The 7058-nt window shown below is 38.3% G+C and overlaps 4 non-coding genes across 4 annotated transcripts; all 4 read right to left on the reverse strand.

Moving 5' to 3' along the window:
- TRNAL-GAG (transfer RNA leucine (anticodon GAG)) lies at positions 1-73 on the reverse strand. The gene has a single exon. It is a non-coding gene; the product is annotated as a tRNA-Leu (tRNA).
- Positions 74-1741: 1668 nt separating this feature from the next.
- On the reverse strand, positions 1742-1814 carry TRNAF-GAA (transfer RNA phenylalanine (anticodon GAA)). Its single transcript has one exon. It is a non-coding gene; the product is annotated as a tRNA-Phe (tRNA).
- Positions 1815-4655: 2841 nt separating this feature from the next.
- On the reverse strand, positions 4656-4728 carry TRNAF-GAA (transfer RNA phenylalanine (anticodon GAA)). The gene has a single exon. It is a non-coding gene; the product is annotated as a tRNA-Phe (tRNA).
- Positions 4729-6985: 2257 nt separating this feature from the next.
- TRNAF-GAA (transfer RNA phenylalanine (anticodon GAA)) lies at positions 6986-7058 on the reverse strand. The gene has a single exon. It is a non-coding gene; the product is annotated as a tRNA-Phe (tRNA).

The following is a 7058-nucleotide window of genomic DNA, read 5'->3' on the forward strand; positions in this document are numbered from 1 at the left end:
TGCCGAAACCCGGGATTGAACCAGGGACCTTTAGATCCTCAGTCTAGCGCTCTCCCAACTGAGCTATTTCGGCCTGCTTATAGTTGTGGTCTTCATACTTTAATTTAAACCATTTAACAAAATAGATGCAGGACCTGGATTTTTAACCTCATATGGTAGAGATATGTTTTAAGGAGTCCTGTATCATTCCGCAATTAACTGGTACAATGGGTAAATAGCATTTTTTGGATCCAGGTTAGGTAGTTGTTTTTTTAACTCTGAATGGACTAGCACTATATTACCCAGATATATTTGGCATGAGTAGGTAAGCAATGTCATATGACTACTGACATCTGTGTTCAAGGGGAAGGTAATGCAGACAAGAGTTTACTTTGCAAAAAAGCATGAAATGGGAAATATTCATTGTCAAACCTGAAGGTAAGAGAGGTGGAAGCAAGTTTAGAAGGAGGACATAAAGCAAAGTCTATGTTAAATTGATTGTGTTGTAGATCAGTTGGAAAAACTTTGATGAATAGAGAAAAAGTACTACAGCTGATTCCAAGACCTATTTTGTTAGAAGCAAGGAACCTCTCAACTGTGCCGAAACCCGGGATTGAACCAGGGACCTTTAGATCTTCAGTCTAACGCTCTCCCAACTGAGCTATTTCCGCATTCTGATAGCTGGGGTCTTCATACTTTAATTTGAACCATTTAACAAAATAGATGCAGGACCTGGATTTTTAACCTCATATGGTAGAGATATGTTTTAAGGAGTCCTGTATCATTCCCCAGTTAACTGGTGCAATGGGTAAATAGCATTTTTGGGATCCAGGTTAGGTAGTTGTTTTTTTAACTCTGAATGGACTAGCACTATATTACCTAGATATATTTGGCATGAGTAGGTAAGCAATGTCATCTGACTACTGACATCTGTGTTCAAGGGGAAGTGGAATGTGATGCAGACAAGAGTTTACTTTACAAAAAAGGACGAAATGGGAAACATTCATTGTGAAACCTGAAGGCAAGATAGGTGGAAGAAAGTTTAAAAGGAGGACAGAAAGCAAAGTCTATGTTGAATTGATCATTTTGTAGATCAGTTGATAAAAATGTTGATAGAGAAAAAAGTACTACAGCTGATTCCAAGACCTATTTTGCTAGAAGCAAGGACTCTCTCAACTGTGCCGAAACCCGGTATTGAACCAGGGACCTTTAGATCTTCAGTCTAACGCTCTCCCAACTGAGCTATTGCGGCCTGCTTAAAGCTGTGGTCTTCATACTTTAATTTAAATCATTTAACAAAATAGATGCAGGACCTGGATTTTTAACCTCATATGGTAGAGATATGTTTTAAGGAGTCCTGTATCATTCCGCAATTAACTGGTGCAATGGGTAAATAGCATTTTTTGGATCCAGGTTAGGTAGTTGTTTTTTTAACTCTGAATGGACTAGCACTATATTACCCAGATATATTTGGCATGAGTAGGCAAGCAATGTCATCTGACTACTGACATCTGTGTTCAAGGGGAAGTGGAAGGTAATGCAGACAAGAGTTTACTTTACAAAAAAGCATGAAATGGGAAATATTCATTGTCAAACCTGAAGTTAAGAGAGGTGGAAGCAAGTTTAGAAGGAGGACATAAAGCAAAGTCTATGTTAAATTGATTGTGTTATAGATCAGTTGGAAAAAATTTGATGAATAGAGAAAAAGTACTACAGCTGATTCCAAGACCTATTTTGTTAGAAGCAAGGAACCTCTCAACTGTGCCGAAACCCGGGATTGAACCAGGGACCTTTAGATCTTCAGTCTAACGCTCTCCCAACTGAGCTATTTCGGCCTTCTGATAGCTGGGGTCTTCATACTTTAATTTGAACCATTTAAAAAAATAGATGCAGGACCTGGATTTTTAACCTCATATGGTAGAGATATGTTTTAAGGAGTCCTGTATCATTCCCCAGTTAACTGGAGCAATGGGTAAATAGCATTTTTGGGATCCAGGTTAGGTAGTTGTTTTTTTTTAACTCTGAATGGACTAGCACTATATTACCTAGATATATTTGGCATGAGTAGGTAAGCAATGTCATCTGACTACTGACATCTGTGTTCAAGGGGAAGTGGAATGTGATGCAGACAAGAGTTTACTTTACAAAAAAGGACGAAATGGGAAACATTCATTGTGAAACCTGAAGGCAAGATAGGTGGAAGAAAGTTTAAAAGGAGGACAGAAAGCAAAGTCTATGTTGAATTGATCATTTTGTAGATCAGTTGATAAAAATGTTGATAGAGAAAAAAGTACTACAGCTGATTCCAAGACCTATTTTGTTAGAAGCAAGGAACCTCTCAACTGTGCTGAAACCCGGGATTGAACCAGGGACCTTTAGATCTTCAGTCTAACGCTCTCCCAACTGAGCTATTGCGGCCTGCTTATAGCTGTGGTCTTCATACTTTAATTTAAATCATTTAACAAAATAGATGCAGGACCTGGATTTTTAACCTCATATGGTAGAGATATGTTTTAAGGAGTCTTGTATCATTCCGCAATTAACTGGTGCAATGGGTAAATAGCATTTTTTGGATCCAGGTTAGGTAGTTGTTTTTTTAACTCTGAATGGACTAGCACTATATTACCCAGATATATTTGGCATGAGTAGGCAAGCAATGTCATCTGACTACTGACATCTGTGTTCAAGGGGAAGTGGAAGGTAATGCAGACAAGAGTTTACTTTACAAAAAAGCATGAAATGGGAAATATTCATTGTCAAACCTGAAGGTAAGAGAGGTGGAAGCAAGTTTAGAAGGAGGACATAAAGCAAAGTCTATGTTAAATTGATTGTGTTGTAGATCAGTTGGAAAAAATTTGATGAATAGAGAAAAAGTACTACAGCTGATTCCAAGACCTATTTTGTAAGAAGCAAGGAACCTCTCAACTGTGCCGAAAACCCAGGAATGAACCAGGGACCTTTAGATCTTCAGTCTAACGCTCTCCCAACTGAGCTATTTCGGCCTGCTTACAGCTGTGGTCTTCATACTTTAAATTAAACCATTTAACAAAATAGATGCAGGACCTGGATTTTTAACCTCATATCGTAGAGATATGTTTTAAGGAGTCTTGTATCATTCCGCAATTAACTGGTGCAATGGGTAAATAGCATTTTTTGGATCCAGGTTAGGTAGTTGTTTTTTTAACTCTGAATGGACTAGCACTATATTACCCAGATATATTTGGCATGAGTAGGCAAGCAATGTCATCTGACTACTGACATCTGTGTTCAAGGGGAAGTGGAAGGTAATGCAGACAAGAGTTTACTTTACAAAAAAGCATGAAATGGGAAATATTCATTGTCAAACCTGAAGGTAAGAGAGGTGGAAGCAAGTTTAGAAGGAGGATATAAAGCAAAGTCTATGTTAAATTGATTGTGTTGTAGATCAGTTGGAAAAAATTTGATGAATAGAGAAAAAGTACTACAGCTGATTCCAAGACCTATTTTGTTAGAAGCAAGGAACCTCTCAACTGTGCCGAAACCAGGGATTGAACCAGGGACCTTTAGATCTTCAGTCTAACGCTCTCCCAACTGAGCTATTTCGGCCTTCTGATAGCTGGGGTCATCATACTTTAATTTGAACCATTTAACAAAATAGATGCAGGACCTGGATTTTTAACCTCATATGGTAGAGATATGTTTTAAGGAGTCCTGTATCATTCCCCAGTTAACTGGTGCAATGGGTAAATAGCATTTTTGGGATCCAGGTTAGGTAGTTGTTTTTTTAACTCTGAATGGACTAGCACTATATTACCTAGATATATTTGGCATGAGTAGGTAAGCAATGTCATCTGACTACTGACATCCGTGTTCAAGGGGAAGTGGAGTGTGATGCAGACAAGAGTTTACTTTACAAAAAAGGACGAAATGGGAAACATTCATTGTCAAACCTGAAGGCAAGATAGGTGGAAGAAAGTTTAAAAGGAGGACAGAAAGCAAAGTCTATGTTGAATTGATCATTTTGTAGATCAGTTGATAAAAATGTTGATAGAGAAAAAAGTACTACAGCTGATTCCAAGACCTATTTTGTTAGAAGCAAGGAACCTCTCAACTGTGCCGAAACCCGGGAATGAACCAGGGACCTTTAGATCTTCAGTCTAACGCTCCCCCAACTGAGCTACTGCGGCCTGCTTATAGCTGTGTTCTTCATACTTTAATTTAAACCATTTAACAAAATAGATGCAGGACCTGGATTTTTAACCTCATACGGTAGAGATATGTTTTAAGGAGTCCTGTATCATTCCGCAATTAACTGGTGCAATGGGCAAATAGCATTTTTGGGATCCAGGTTAGGTAGTTGTTTTTTTAACTCTGAATGGACTAGCACTATATTACCCAGATATATTTGGCATGAGTAGGTAAGCAATGTCATCTGACTACTGACATCGGTGTTCAAGGGGAAGTGGAAGGTAATGCAGACAAGAGTTTACTTTACAAAAAAGCATGAAATGGGAAATATTAATTGTCAAACCTGAAGGTAAGAGAGGTGGAAGCAAGTTTAGAAGGAGGACATAAAGCAAAGTCTATGTTAAATTGATTGTGTTGTAGATCAGTTGGAAAAAATTTGATGAATAGAGAAAAAGTACTACAGCTGATTCCAAGACCTATTTTGTTAGAATCAAGGAACCTCTCAACTGTGCCGAAACCCGGGATTGAACCAGGGACCTTTAGATCTTCAGTCTAACGCTCTCCCAACTGAGCTATTTCGGCCTGCTCATAGCTGTGGTCTTCATACTTTAATTTAAACCATTTAACAAAATAGATGCAGGACCTGGATTTTTAACCTCATATGGTAGAGATATGTTTTAAGGAGTCCTGTATCATTCCGCAATTAACTGGTGCAATGGGTAAATAGCATTTTTTGGATCCAGGTTAGGTAGTTGTTTTTTTAACTCTGAATGGACTAGCACTATATTACCCAGATATATTTGGCATGAGTAGGTAAGCAATGTCATCTGACTACTGACATCTGTGTTCAAGGGGAAGTGGAAGGTAATGCAGACAAGAGTTTACTTTACAAAAAAGCATGAAATGGGAAATATTCATTGTCAAACCTGAAGGTAAGAGAGGTGGAAGCAAGTTTAGAAGGAGGACATAAAGCAAAGTCTATGTTAAATTGATTGTGTTGTAGATCAGTTGGAAAAAATTTGATGAATAGAGAAAAAGTACTACAGCTGATTCCAAGACCTATTTTATTAGAAGCAAGGAACCTCTCAACTGTGCCGAAACCCGGGATTGAACCAGGGACCTTTAGATCTTCAGTCTAACGCTCTCCCAACTGAGCTATTTTGGCCTTCTGATAGCTAGGGTCTTCATACTTTAATTTGAACCATTTAACAAAATAGATGCAGGACCTGGATTTTTAACCTCATATGGTAGAGATATGTTTTAAGGAGTCCTGTATCATTCCCCAGTTAACTGGTGCAATGGGTAAATAGCATTTTTGGGATCCAGGTTAGGTAGTTGTTTTTTTAACTCTGAATGGACTAGCACTATATTACCTAGATATATTTGGCATGAGTAGGTAAGCAATGTCATCTGACTACTGACATCTGTGTTCAAGGGGAAGTGGAATGTGATGCAGACAAGAGTTTACTTTACAAAAAAGGACGAAATGGGAAACATTCATTGTCAAACCTGAAGGCAAGATAGGTGGAAGAAAGTTTAAAAGGAGGACAGAAAGCAAAGTCTATGTTGAATTGATCATTTTGTAGATCAGTTGATAAAAATGTTGATAGAGAAAAAAGTACTACAGCTGATTCCAAGACCTATTTTGTTAGAAGCAAGGCACCTCTCAACTGTGCCGAAACCCGGGATTGAACCAGGGACCTTTAGATCTTCAGTCTAACGCTCTCCCAACTGAGCTATTGCGGCCTGCTTATAGCTGTGGTCTTCATACTTTAATTTAAACCATTTAACAAAATAGATGCAGGACCTGGATTTTTAACCTCATATGGTAGAGATATGTTTTAAGGAGTCCTGTATCATTCCGCAATTAACTGGTGCAATGAGCAAATAGCATTTTTGGGATCCAGGTTAGGTAGTTGTTTTTTTAACTCTGAATGGACTAGCACTATATTACCCAGATATATTTGGCATGAGTATGTAAGCAATGTCATCTGACTACTGACATCTGTGTTCAAGGGGAAGTGGAAGGTAATGCAGACAAGAGTTTACTTTACAAAAAAGCATGAAATGGGAAATATTCATTGTCAAACCTGAAGGTAAGAGAGGTGGAAGCAAGTTTAGAAGGAGGACATAAAGCAAAGTCTATGTTAAATTGATTGTGTTGTAGATCAGTTGGAAAAAATTTGATGAATAGAGAAAAAGTACTACAGCTGATTCCAAGACCTATTTTGTTAGAAGCAAGGAACCTCTCAACTGTGCCGAAACCCAGGATTGAACCAGGGACCTTTAGATCTTCAGTCTGACGCTCTCCCAACTGAGCTATTTCGGCCTGCTTAAAGCTGTGGTCTTCATACTTTAATTTAAACCATTTAACAAAATAGATGCAGGACCTGGATTTTTAACCTCATATGGTAGAGATATGTTTTAAGGAGTCCTGTATCATTCCCCAGTTAACTGGTGCAATGGGTAAATAGCATTTTTGGGATCCAGGTTAGGTAGTTGTTTTTTTAACTCTGAATGGACTAGCACTATATTACCTAGATATATTTGGCATGAGTAGGTAAGCAATGTCATCTGACTACTGACATCTGTGTTCAAGGGGAAGTGGAATGTGATGCAGACAAGAGTTTACTTTACAAAAAAGCACGAAATGGGAAACATTCATTGTCAAACCTGAAGGTAAGAGAGGTGGAAGCAAGTTTAGAAGGAGGACATAAAGCAAAGTCTATGTTAAATTGATTGTGTTGTAGATCAGTTGGAAAAAATTTGATGAATAGAGAAAAAGTACTACAGCTGATTCCAAGACCTATTTTGTTAGAAGCAAGGAACCTCTCAACTGTGCCGAAACCCGGGATTGAACCAGGGACCTTTAGATCTTCAGTCTAACGCTCTCCCAACTGAGCTATTTCGGC

This window comes from Lissotriton vulgaris, chromosome 8 (genome assembly GCF_964263255.1).
Source record: "Lissotriton vulgaris chromosome 8, aLisVul1.2, whole genome shotgun sequence".
Classification (NCBI taxonomy): Eukaryota; Metazoa; Chordata; class Amphibia; order Caudata; family Salamandridae; genus Lissotriton; species Lissotriton vulgaris.